This window comes from Jaculus jaculus, chromosome 7, assembly GCF_020740685.1.
Source record: "Jaculus jaculus isolate mJacJac1 chromosome 7, mJacJac1.mat.Y.cur, whole genome shotgun sequence".
In the NCBI taxonomy this organism is placed as follows: domain Eukaryota; kingdom Metazoa; phylum Chordata; class Mammalia; order Rodentia; family Dipodidae; genus Jaculus; species Jaculus jaculus.
This window is the reverse complement of record NC_059108.1, coordinates 125197661-125212161: the sequence shown is the minus strand read 5'-3', so window position 1 is coordinate 125212161 and position 14501 is coordinate 125197661.

Sequence of the window (14501 nt, the reverse complement as noted above, 5' to 3'; positions counted from 1 at the left end):
CTCCACTGTGATAGGCTCCCCTGTCTCAAATCCTGAGCCAAAATAAATCCTTCCCATACATTTTCTTTTTGGCACACACTTTTATTTTTTATTTTTTGACAACTTCCATAATTGCAAACAATATCCCATGGTAATTTTCTCCCTGCCCCACTTTCCCCTTTGAAACTCCACTCTCCATTATATCCCTCCCCATCAAACAGTCTCTTATTTTGATGTCACGATCTTTTCCTGCTATTAGAATGGTCTAGTGTAGGTAGTGTCAGGCACTGTGAGGTCATGGATATTCAGGCCATTTTGTGTCTGTAAGAGCAACTTATAAAGGGTCTTACCCTTCCTTTGGCTCTTACACTCTTTCTGCCACCTCTTCTGCAATGGACCTTGAGCCTTGGAAGGTGTAATAGACATATTTCAGTGCTGACCACACCTCTGTCACTTCTCAGCACCATGGTGCCTTCTGAGTCATCCCAAAGTCACTGCCATCTGAAAAGAGACGCTTCTCTAACCAAAAGTGAGAGTAGCATTAATGTATGGATATGAACATTAAGGATTGTGCTTACTGGGCAGTTTGGTGAGCATAGTATATACATTTAGCCAGACACCAGCAGATGTTACACTCCTAGGGCTCATGACTACCCCTGTTGCAGGCTTTCAGTATTATGGATGTATTCTCTCCCATGGAGAGGGCTTCCAGTCAAATTAGAGGGCGGTTGGTTTCCCCCATAATGGATGTGCCACTGTTGCACCTGTTGGCTCATTTGGCCTGACTGGCCAAATAGAAGGCTTGCAGTGTCCACTGTGGAGTATCTTCACTGTGATTTCTCTCTCTCCCATTGAAATGCATGCAGTATGGCTTTTCCCAACTTTCTGTCAGCTGGTCTCCAGGGAGGAGGTTTTCAGCTCAGCACCAAGCAGGATTTCTCAGTGGCCTTGTATGTGGAGTCTTCAACAATAGGCTCTTAGCATCTCCTGGTGGAAAACCAAGAGACGACATGGCATATAATGTTTGGGGGGCATCAGGGACCTCCCTGGCCAACAACTCACTGGAAGGTATCTCATCCCTGGCACTGAAAATTTTCTAGTGACAATCTATGGCTCCTGAGTGTACCAGGAGTGTTTCATACGGCTTAGTTATATCCTCTTACATTTTGGTTAGCCCTCCCTCCATGTTTCCTTTACTCAATCTCTTCCCCTGACTTCATTTAGGCTTTTTCATTCCTGTTAATCTGTTCTATTTACATATATACAATACCATCCTATTAAGAACCTCCACCCCTTTCTATTCCCTTTATATCTCCTTTTTAGCTTACTGGCCTCTGCTACTGAGTTTTATTCCTACTCACATAGAAGTCTAACCATTTGTAACTAGTCATTTGGATGGAGCAATAAGGAAAGTAACTATACACCTTTCAGTCACATCACTTGTTCTTCCATTCAGGCCGTTCTCAAGGTTTATAGTAATCATTTTTCTTTATAATTTTATGTTGTAACCATGCACCCCTACAGAAACATTTTGCCTTGTGTTTTCAATTTAAGATAAATGCAGTAGTACATTTCATGTGTCACTTTCTGTGGTTGAACATTATGTTTGCAAAGTTCATCAAAGTTGTTTCATGTTGTAATGTCTATGCACTGATCTGCTGATATATACAGCCTTCAAAATTTAAAGGCTGGACATTGGGTTGCTTGTAATTGTTGATTTTTACTAAGAAATAACTTGTATGTATAGTCTTCGAACTTCTATGAAATATTATTGTACATTGCCACAGGATGAATTGTGTCCTCTCCTCCAAATAAGCAGAAATAGTAGCTCCCAGTATTTTACAATGTGACTATTTGGTAGATGGTAGTAGTTAAGATGAGGAAATGTTGGGAGTAGGGTGAGCTCCTTGTGTGGTATGACCAGAATGTTTGTGTAAGAAGGCAGCTTTGTGAAGATTGAGTATCAATCCAAGTCCAAGGAACATCAAAGATTTCTGGCAAGACATCAGAAGCTTCAAAGAAGCAAAGAAATATTTCTGTGCAAGTTTCAGAGGAAAGTTTGGCCCTACCAACACCTTGCCTTGGAACTTCCTGCCTCCAGAAATTTTGAGATGATAAACTGGCTGTTGTAAGACACCCAGGTTTGTGTAATTTCTCATGTCAGTTCTCGGAAATTAATATATTTGACATGCACCTGTAATATGTCATTCAAATTGTTGGGTCTTACTTGATTGTGCAGCGACAGTCTCATGTTTTATCTGTCAGAGCATTTGGGTCATTTCTACCTTTTAGCTGTTGAAAAGATTTTATTAATTGGTTACACATGTACATTTTCATGGCTGCAGGTAGCATATTTGTAACATTTATGCAGTATACATAGATCAACTTAGGATACTTTTTTGATTGTTTTATTTATTTGTATTATTGACAACTTCCATAATTACAGACAATAGACCATGATAAATCACCCCTCCCACTTCTCTCTTCACAACTCTACTCCCCATCATTACCCTCCCCCTCTCAGTCAGTCTCTTTTATTTTGATGTCATCATCTTTTCCTGCTGTTATGAGGGTCTTCTATAGGTAGTTCCTGGAAGAGCGAGGTCATGGATATCCAGGCCATTTTGTGTCTGGAAGAGTGCATTGTAAGGAGTCCTACCCTTCCTTTGGCTCTTACATTCTTTCTGCCACCTCTTTGGCAATGGACCCTGAGCCTTGCAAGGTGTGATAGAGAAGTTTCAGCGCTGAGCACTCCTCTGTCACCTCTCAGCACTATGGTGCCTTTTGAGTCATCCCAGAGGTCACCACCATCTGAAAAGAAGGTTCTCTAACCAAAAGTGAGAGTAACATTAATATATGGATATGAACGTTAAGAGACGTGCTTACCAGGCAGTTTGGTGAGCATAATATATGCATTTAGCCAGATACCAGCAGGTGTTACACCCCTAGGTCTCATGACTTCCCCCATCACAGGTTTTCAGTATCAGGCTTGTATTCCCTCCTGTGGAGTGGGTCTCTAGTCCAGTTAGAAAGCAGTTGGCTTCCTCCCATAACAGACATGCCATTGTTGCACCTGTTGGCTCATTTGGCCTGGTTGGCCCAACTTAAGTCTTGCAGTGTCCACTGTTATGTATCTCCACTGATGACTTCTCTTTCTTCCATGGAGCTACATCCAGTGCACCTTGTTGCAGCTTTCTGTCAGCTGGTCTTTATGGAGGAGGTTTTCAGCTCAGCACCAGCTGGATTTCTCAGTGACCTTGCAGCCCAAACATGTAGAGTCTTTAGCAATAAGGTCTTACCATCTGTTCCTGCTGGGAAACCAAGAGCCTTGGCAATGGCCTGTAATGTTTTGGGGGCATCAGAGACCTCCCTGGCCAACAGCTCACTGGAAGGTAACACATTCCTGGCTTTGAAAATTTTCTCGTAACAATTTATGGCTTCTGGGTGTGTCATTGTCCATAAAAGTAGGTTTCCATATGACTTATTCACACCCTCTTAGATTTTGATTAGCCCTTCCCTCCTTTCCTTACTCAGTCTCTTCCCCTGGCCTCATTTAGGCCTTTCCACCCCAGCAATCTGCTGTATTTACATATATACAATATCATCCCTTAGGTCCTACCCTTTCCTCTTACAGCCCCTTTCTAGCTTACTGGCCTCTGCTACCAAGTTTTATTCCAACTTACATGTCCAACCATTTGTAGCTAGGATCCACATATGAGAGAAAACATGTGATGTTTGGCTTTCTGGGCCTGGGTTACCTCACTAAGTATAATGCTTTCCAGGTCCATCTATTTCCCTGCAAATTCCATAATTTATTTTCTTTACTGCTGAATAGAACTCCATTGTATGAATGTACCACATCTTTATTATCCACTCATCAGTTGAGGGACACCTAGGCTGGTTCCATTTCCTTGCTAATGTAAATTGGTTTGCAGTGGCTAGAGGCCCTGGAGTGCCTATTCTCTCTCTATCTCTGTCTCTCTCGCACATTTTTATATTTGCTCATGTTTTAGAACTACAAAGGAGGTATTGCCATTTAAAATAAATGTTGCATCATCCATATTTTTATTTTGGTTCATATTCTAGAACTACAAAAGAAGTATTTCCACTTGAAATAAGTATTGCATTACAAACATTTTTATTTTATTTTTTAATATATATTTTATTTATTTATTTGAGAGAGAGAAAGAGGGGAGAGAGAGAGAGAGAGAATGGGTATGCCAGGGCCTCTAGATGCATGTGCCCCCTTGTGCATCTGGATTATGTGGGTCCTGGAGAATCGATCCGGGATCCTTTGGCTTTGCAGGCAAACACCTTAACTGCTAAGCCACCTGTCCAGCCCACATTTTAATTTTTGTTCATATTTTAGAACTACAAAGAAGCATTTCTCAAAACACTGAAATGCACAGAAGTAGGATTTCCTGAAAGGAGCTGCACCCCAAAAAGGGGAAACAGAGGAAAGCAGTTGGAATGTGATAACCCAGATGAGACTCACAGTTTTGGGCCTGGAATGTGCATGACAGGGCATTATTTAGGTGTTGCTGGCCATTTGGGATCCAAGGGAAGGGGCGCTGTAGATCTGATAGGTGGACCTCTTAGAAAAGTATGTGAGGCTAGGGAGAAGATATTCTAGAAATCTATGACCCAGATCTCAGAAGGAGAGTCTTATTCACCTAGTTTGGCATTAATAATATTTGTGGCACCAAGCGTGGTGGTGCACACCTTTAATCCCAGCACTCAGGAGGCAGAGGTAGGAGGGTTGCCGTGAGTTCAAGGACACCCTGAAACTACATAGTGAATTCCAGGTCAGCCTGAGCTAGTGAGACCCTACTGTAGATGTCCCTCAAAAAAAAAAAATTTTTTTTTCTAATTGAGGTTGAGAAGCAAAACTTGTCTATATATAAAAAGTATTTAAGATGCAGTTGGACAATAGTACACTACATTCTCCTCAGACATTGGTTTTTTGACCTGGTTTTCAGTAATAGGTATGTAGTCCCTTCTGCAGAGTGGGTCTCAGGTCAATTCATAAAGCTATTGACTACCCCCCTAAACCTTATGCCACCGTTGCACTGGCCTTGCTTGGAATGTCAGTAATATTCATCGCTGGGCAGCAACATAGAAATTTTCTCTGCCAGCAGCCTGCATCGCACCTTATAGCACTATGATAGCTAGCCAGCAAGCAAGGTCTGTCTTAGCTCCAGATTGATTTCTTTGTCCTGAACCCATCAGGTACCTTTTAGTACTGGTGGGCAGCCAAGAGCCATGCTAATAGCCTATTTTATGTTGGAGGCCTCAGATGCTTCCCTGATGAACAACTTATTAGGAGGGATCCTATATTGATAGCCCATGAATACTAGGAGCAGCATTATCTATCTGTGTAGGTTATACCTATTCTGTCTGTCTGTTTGTCTGTCTATCTATCTATCTATCTATCTATCTATCTATTGTCTATCCTATGTATATTTAGTTTGCTAAATAGTGGATTTTCTTATTTTTTGTCATTCCTAAGTTTTGCTTAATCCTCCCTTGCCACATCTGTTTGCCCACCTTCTGTCCTCATCTCTGCTTAACCCTTTCTAACCTGTTGTTTTTATATTATTTATGTTCCATTGTCTTCTCTCCTTAAGTTTTCTTCCCTTCACTCCCTTTTCTAACTTCCTGGTCTCTAGAGACATTTCAGGCTGTACACACAAGTCTGGGGATTTGAAGCTAGGATCCACATATGAGGAAGAAAATGTGGTGTTTGTCTTTTTGAACCTGAGTTGCCTCAATTTAATTTTTCCAGTTCCATTTTCCTGCAAATTTAATTGTTTCATTTTTCTTTACAGCTGAATAAAAGCCCATTGTGTATAGATACCACATTTTTATTACCCATTTATTAACTGATGGACATCTAGGCTGGTTTTATTTCCTAGCTGTTGTGAACAGAGCTGCAGTAAACATGGATGTGCAGGTAACCCTGTCCTAGGCTTTAAAGTCCCTGCTTGTAAGCCTAGAAGTTATATGACTGGGCCATGCAATAGTTCTATTTCTAGCTCTTTGAGGAAATATCATGCTGATTTCCATAGTAGTTGTACCAATTTAAACTCCTAACAGCACTGAATAAGTGTTCCCTTGTTCTGACATCCTCACCAGCATTTGTTGTCATTTGCTTTTTTGATTGCCATTCTGACTTGAGTATGATGGAATCTCAAAGTAATTTTAATTTGCTTTTCTCTGATGGCTGAGGAAGTTGAACATGTTTTTGAATATCTGTTGATTACTTGTATTTCTTGTTTTGAGATTTCTGTTTGGTACCCGGACCCATGTTTGGATTGAGTTGTTTGTTTCCTTGGTATTTAGTTTTTGAGTTCTTTATAATATTCTAGATATTAATCCTCTGTCAAATATATAGCTGGCAAAGATTTTCTCCCATTCTGTAGGCTGATTCTTGACTCAGTCGATGCTTTTCTTAGCTGTACAATAATGTTTTAGTTTCATGAGGTCCCATTTGTTGATTGCCTTGTTTCCCGAGCTGCCATATTCCTATTCAGAAAATCATTTCTTAAGCCTATATCTTGAAGTGTTCTTCCCACTTTTTCCTCTGGTCATTTCAGGGTTTCAAGTCTTATATTGTAGTCCTTGATTCATTTAAGTTCATTTTTGTGCATGATGAGAAATAAGAGTCCTCTACATATAGATATCCAGTTTCCCCAGCATCCTTCTTTGAAACTGCTGTTTTTTCTATAATGTGTGCTTTTTACTTGTCAAAAATCAGGTGGTATGGTTACATGGACTTATATCTGGATATTCTCTTCTATTCCAATCTATGTGTCTGTTTTTGTGCCAATACTATGCTGTTTCCTTGGTGTTTTGTCTTTGGTTTTATGAGGTATGGTCTCACACTAGCTCAGGCTGACTTGGAATTCACCATGTAGTCTCAGGATGAGTCTCAAACTCGTGGTGATCCTCCCATCTCTGCCTCCCAAGTGCTAAGATGAAAGGTGTGCATGACCACTTGTCGCCCTGCTGCTCTTTATTACTGTGGTTCTGTAGTATAATATGGCGATACCTCTAGCAGGATTCTTTTTGCTGAGGATAGTTTTGGCTATCCTGGTAAGAACCATGAGCTAACTCATTGTGCTACTGGAGCTCCATAGTTTTGACTATTTGGGGTCTTTTTTGTTTCCATATGAAGTTCAAGATTTTTAAAAACTATTTCTTGCCAAGAATGATACTAGAATTTTGACTGAGATTACTTTTGGTGGAGTGGGCATTTTCATATTAATTCTTCCAATCCACAAACATAGGAGACCATTTTATCATCTGGTATCTTCCTCAATGTCTTCAGTTTTTTGTTTTTTTTTTAGTTTTCATTGTAGTGGCTTTTTACTTCCTTGGTTAGGAATATACTGAGATATGTATTTATTTAGTGGCTATTGTGGATGGGACTGTTCCCATTATTTCTTTCTCAGTATGATTGTCATTGGAATATAATTCATTTTGTACATTAAATTTATACCTGCCACTTTGCTGAAAGTTTTTATCAGCCTCAGTTGCATGCCTTGCTTACTCTTAGCCAGGATCACGTGATTGCTCCTCCCAAACTTACCTTTGGTTCTGCCATGCCCCCCATTGGGTGCCAAGTGTTGTAAGAAACTTTTTTTTTCCCCCCTGGGGAGCTGCTAACACATGTCTATTCAGACAGACTCAAAGAATAATTGTACCAAAACCAGTTTTGGTGAACCAGTGAGTTTATTTGGGTGACTTATGGAGCAGAGTGAGGGGATGTTACAGGAGCAATGAATGGTTCAAAGGCTGCACCACTGCAAAGCTGAGAAGCCTGCCCCAGCACGGGTGACGGCTCACGGAAGCTGCATCTCTGGAGTTTCACAGACCACTTGGCAGGGCAGTTGGGAGAAGGCTCCAGCACACTGGGGTCCTGCAGGAAGCTCACTTGGTCAGAGTCTTCCCTCCAAGCACTTTACAGTTTTTATAATGTTAGACAAGGGTCTTGAAGCCTTTTCCACAGACTTTTTGTCCTCCTGAGCCTCTCTCTCTCCCCCAGGAAGGAATGTTTCATTCAGAGAAAATTGCTACACAATCCTGGCCAGAGTCTGCCCTCAACAGTTGTCTACTGCTCCTATTACCATAGGGGTGGGGGTGTGGAATGGTCCTGTGACCTTTTAAATTTCAGCTCTCTCAGACTTGATCTGAATCTTCTGAGCACCTCCCCCCCCAGGAGAAACTATTTCAATTTGGAAGAATTTGCTATGCAACTACTCTTTCCTCTTCTAGATTTCTCTTAAAATGGCATTTAATGTTAACACGTAAATATAAGGAACCAAGGACAGTGGTCCTAGGAAAAAGACACCTCTATGAGCCAAGGCTAGGTGCTGTGATTCCTTCTTTCCGGTCAGAAGTGAGAGACACAGGATTTACCCTTACTTTAGAAAGCATAACCCAGTGTATTCTGAGATTTGAACAACTAAAACTTTCCTGCTGTGGTATGACAATGATGACAATTTATTAATTGTAGAGTTCCATCCTCTGAGCTCATATGTCTTAGCAGGGCTTTCAGCATGATCATTACTTTTTGTATATCTGTCTTGGTCATCGATGTGCTATATATAATAACATTGTGTGGGGTATCCAGACAGTCTATATTATGACCAAGGGTAGGAGAATTGCTATAACACTGTGTCCACAGGACAAACGACCCACTGCCTCCTGGGGACTGTGGCTAACATCCCACTTATAACTTGGTCCTCATGCCTTCATTCTAGTAGAAAGGCTACTAGAATGCTTTGAAGTCTTAGGTAGCAATATCAACTCAATACCTGTGTCTATGAAATGTGTGGATAATCCCCCTTTCTCCTGTGAAGTTGAATAGGTAGCCATAGTTACCTCTAGAGAAGGAGGACAGAACCATGTGACTGTGTACATTTGTCATGGTGATGTAAACCATTCTCTCTGAGGTCCTGCTCACCTCTTCAGGTAGCGAGTTCCAGGTTTGAAAGAAGTTCATGTCTAGAAACAGAAAATTATTTATCTTTTTGGGAGGGAAGTATCATTTCTCTTTCATTTATTCAGCTCTCATAAACCAATATCCTTCTTGGCTCCCCATTTATTTTATCCTTAAGGGTTCTAGAATTCTCGTACTAACCCTGACCTATTTTAAGTGCAAGTCTGACCTTGCCGTTCTTATAATTAGTTGTGAACTTTTGCTCCGATGGGATGGATAAAGTGATCATAATCCCAGACGTCTATGTGGTAGAATCATATTATCACTACTGCTATTAGCGAGACAAGTTCAATCATATCCTTTTCTATTCTCAACGACTCTCAATCCTGCTCTGCAGGGCCAACAATGGACCTTTTAGTAATTTGGGTACTCCTGTTAACAACACATTTCCTTTTTATTAAAAACATTTCATTTACTTATGAGAGAGAGGAGAGAGAGAGAGAGAGAATATGGGTGCACCAAGGCCTCCTGCCATTGCAAATGAACTCTAGATATATGTGTCACCTTGTGCATCTAGCTTTACTTGGGTACTAGGGATCCAACCTGGACTGTCAGGATTTGCAAGCAAGTGCCTTTAACCTCTGAGCCTCTCTCCTGCCTAACAGCGCATTTTTTTTAAGATGCCACTGGCAAATGATACGTTCTTTGGATTTCACACAGAATATTATTACACATTTTGATCTTGCACAATCTATTTCAGAAAAACCTCTTTCCAAGGATCTTTTGACCCCTTTATCATCCATCATGCCAGTTCTGGCATTCCAACTTTGCTATGTGTGAGTTGCTTTCCATGCCTTTAGATGCCATTCCAGGAACACACTTGTACGGTGTCCTGAATTCTTTGCCAGGATGTGAAATGCTGTATGTTGGGAGCATCCTCTAAAGTCGGCTAACTTTTCCCTTTTCAATGGTATGTTTAGCCGTTTGACCGTCCATCCAGGAAATCCAGCAGTGCCTTGCTTTTGTGTGTAAAGTTGTTTGTTTTCCACTTTGAGATTGGAGGCTAGATTTCATCTCTCCTGAATGTGATGCAGTTGCATGGAGGCGTACTGTGTTCATAAACTAACATACGGACTGTAGTGCTGGTGATCGGTGGGCTATGACCAGACCTGTCATAGATGGGGTTCCAGTAGTTGAAACTGCCCTGAGTGGCAACTTGGGGTGGTGTGTGACTGGAAAAGAAATCTCTAGCAGATGACAGCTGTGTTTGAGGTACCTTTGTTTTCTCTAGGAAAATTGTCCCAAACTTAGTAGCCTTAACACAGCAGGGATTTGTTAATCTAGGTTTTTCCAGGTGAGGAGTCTAGCAAGCGAGGCCTTTGGCTTAGGATCCCACAAGGCTATCTTCAAGGTGCCAGCAAAGACCTGCTTCCAAGCCCCCTGGGATAGGGCTCATTTCTTTGCGGGTACAGGACTCATGAGGAGAGGCTTCTTCACAACCATCAGCAGGGGAAACAGCCTGCTGCTTTAATTCTCACCTGTACAACCTTTTTGCAAAGGGCTAAGCTGGCAGGTCAGGTGCTATTCTCTAGTATGGTTTAATTGTGCCCTCCAAGGGCTGTGCCCCCTGCCCAAGGGCACAATGCCATAAAGGCCTGTTTCACAAGGTGGCACAACCAGAGGGTGGTGGAAACCCCTGGATGTGGTGCCTTCTTAAACGATCCCCAGGGCATGCAGTTAGAGCAGAGTTCCTTGAGTTCTCAAGAGGGGATTGGTTGTCATGAAAGGAGCCAACCTGACCCCACTCAGCTCTCTCCGGTTCTGGCTCAAAATGTCAAATCCCTAGCTTGGGAAACATGCTTCTGCCACTGCAACGTGTGTCATGAGATAAAGCAGGCAAGGAGAGACCATGCGCACTTCACCACTTGGATTTACAGACTCCAAACCTGTGAGTGAAATCAACCTTCTTTTCTCCCTAAGTGGACTGTGTCAGGTCTCTTATTACAGACATGGAAAATGGGTTGAATAATAAGCCTACTCAGGAGAATCTTCCCCTCTTTTGTATTCTCGTTTATTTAATTAATTTATTTTGCAGTGCAGAGTATTGAACCCAAGGCCTCACATGTGCTAATTTTAGCCTCTACCTCCCAACTTTGCATGTAAAAAAGTCAGTGATGAACTTTACCATATGAACATTTCATCTCGGTCATATTCCATTGGGTTGTACCCTTATATTTCATCTCTCCCAACCTCTTTCCACTGAGGGCCCAAGATCCATCAATATGACAAGAAAAGATAGCCAATTGCCTAGTGCCAAACAAGTCACCTCTCAAATCTCTTTTGATTAAAATCAACTTCATCGTTTTGGCTAGAAGTAAGTTTCAGGCCCCACCCTGAAGTTCCAGGGGAGATAAATACACAATCACTGATATAATGGAATTTATAATCAAGGGAAACATCTCAAAATTCTGCTGGATTTCCCATGTGGGCAATCAATGTCTATTGTCTGCTACTGAAAACATTATACCTCACCTTCCTCTTTCCTTTTTTCCTCTTTTCTTTGTATAATGATTAGGATATATACTGCAGTGTTGCACAGTACACACAATTGTAGTGTCCTTGTCTGACTCGTGATTTTAGTTAGACAATTCTGATATTTCATAAAGGTGTTATCTTTTAATTTTTTAATGTTAATTTAATTTATTTATTTGAGAGAGAGAGAGAGAAATTGGCCTGCCAGTGCCTGCAGCCACTGCAAACGAACTCCAGACTCATGTACCACCTTAGGGTGTTTGTCAATCTTGGTTACTTTTTCAAAGAACCAGCTCTTCCATTTCATCAATTTAAAAAATTGTTTTTTTGATTTCCAATTCATTTATTTCTGCTCTGTTCTTGATTATTTCTTTCTGTCTAGAGCTCTTTGGTTTGGATTCTTCTTATTTTTTCCAGTGCCTTTAGGTGAACAGTCAGGCTATTAATTTGGGATCTTTCTGTCTTTGTTATGAAGGGATTTAGTGCTATGAATTTTCCCATTAAGACTGTCTTCACTGTATCCCATAGGTTTTGGTAGGTTGTGTTTTCATTATCATTTAATTCTAGAAAATTTACAGTTTCTTTTTTGATTTCTTCCACAACCCATTCATTGTTTAAAAGTGTGTTGTTTAGTCTCCAGTAGCTTGTAGAGTTCTTGATGTGTCTCTTGTTGTTAATTTCTAGCTTAAAGCATTGTGATCTGATATGATGCAGGAAGTTGCTTCAATTTTCCTGAATTTATGGAGACACACACTTTATGACCTAATATATGGTCTATTTTGGAGAAGGTTCCATGGACTGCTGAGAAGAATGTGTATTCTGCAGGTATCTGTTAGGTCCAGTTGATCTACGATGTTGTTGAGCTCTATTATTTCCCTGTTGATTTTCTGCTTGGATGATATGTCTATTGATGATAGTGGAGTACTGAAGTCTCCAACTATGATGGTGTTGGTGCTTATTTCTGTTTTGTTGTAGATTTTGTTTTATAAACTGTGGTTCCCCTGTGTTTGGCACATATATATTTATGATTGTGACGTGCTCATGTTGGATCATTCCCCTTTATGAGTAAGAAGTAGCCTTCTGTGTCCATCTTGATTACTTTTGGTTTGAAGTCTACTTTATCAGATATTAATATAGCAACACCAACTTGTTTTTTATTTTCATTTACTTGGAATATCATTTTTCAATCTTTTACCCTGAGGATGTGTCTATCTTTAGTGGTGAGGTGGGTTTCTTGAAGATAGTAGATAGAAGGGTCCACTTTTTGATACATCCTGGCAATCTGTGTCTTTTGATGGGTGAGCTAAGACTATTGATATTTAAGGTTATAACTGTGAGGTTTGAATTACTCCCTGCCATGATGAAGTGTTTTATGGGGTTTGGCACTTTCTTGTGTGATATACTATTTTGAGCCTGGTCTATTTCGGCTACTGTGATCTTCTTGTTGGCTCTTGAGATTGGTTGTTTGACTGTTCTGGGTGGAGTATTCCCTCAAGTATTCTCTGTAGGCTTGGCTTTGTGTTCATATAATCAGAGAATTGAATTTTTCATGGAAACTTTTTCTTTCACACTCTATTATGAGGGATACTTTCTCTGGGTACAGTAGCTTGGGTTGGAAGCCATAGTTTTTCAGACTTTGAGGTGTTCCATTCCAGGCCCCTCTGGATTTCAGGGTTTCCCTTGACAAATCTGATGTACTTCTGATGGGATTGCCTTTGTATGTTGTGTATTGTTTCTCTCTTGCTGCTTTTAACATTCTGTATTTGTTTTCATTGTTAAGAGTTTTAACTATGATGTGTCTTGGAGAGGTTCTTCTTTGGTCCTGTCTGTTTGGTGTCCTGTGGATTTCTTATATCTGGATGGGCCTCTCTTTTGAGAGATTCAGAAAATTTTCTTCAGTGATTTTGTTGAAGATGTTCTCTATGCCTCTGGCCTGGATTTCTTCTCCTTCTGGTATACCCATGATCCAGATGTTTGGTCATTTTAGAGTGTCCCACAGTTTCCTCATATTCTGTTCACTTGAATTTTTGAGCTTAGCAAAGATTTTGGCCTCCAAATCAATTTCTTCTGTCTTTATCTTCCAGGTCAGAGGTTCTGCCTTCTACATGACAGTGAGGTACGATTTCAATTCTAGTTCTGATTTTCTTGATGCTTCCTGTAGTTCATTCTTGCATTTGATCAAGTATTCATTAACCTTTATCAACCAGTTGTTGAGATCTTCCATTTCTTGACTTACCTTCAATTTACTCATATCTCTTTGGAGAATTCTAACATTTTCTTCAATCAAGTTAAGCCTACTGTCAAAAGCTGAATGCTCTAGGAGACTATTCTGTTCAATTTCATTGATACAATTGTTGGTTCTTGATAGTTTGCTTCTAGTTCAGTGATTTTTTTTAAAAGTTTTTTTTTGCTCATTTTTATTATTTATTTATTTGAGAGTGACACAGAGAAAGAGGGAGAGGGAGAGGGAGAGAGAGAGAGAAAGAGAGAGAGAGAGAGAGGGAGGGAGGGAGAGAATGGGAACACCAGGGTTTCCAGCCACTGCAAACGAACTCTAGAGGTGTGCACCCCCTTGTGCATCTGGCTAACGTGGGTCCTGGGGAATTGAGCCTTGAACCAGGGTCCTTAGGCTTCACAGGCAAGCGCTTAATCGCTAAGCCATCTCTCCAGCCTGATTTTTTTTTTTTTTAATCAAGGTCTCATTGGTTGTTGTGTTTTCATTTTAGAAATGAATTTCTGTTGATTTCTCTGTGATTTCATTGGAGGCTTCCATTGTAGGACTAGGCATCCTTGGTGAAGATCTCTCACTTTTCTGACTTTCTTTGGCTTTTTTTTTGTGTTGTTGTCTACCCATTTGAGGAAGACTTTTATTGAGGAGGAAGCAAGTTTTTGTCCTTTGGCCCATGTACCCTTTGACTCAGGTGAACAAGGATGTTGGTACTCAGTGGCCAGTCAGGATACCAGAGCAAAAGGCCTGATTCCACAGCTCACACAGGGACCAGGCCTCCCTAAGCAAGGCACAATGGGACTTACCAGAACCAGGGGA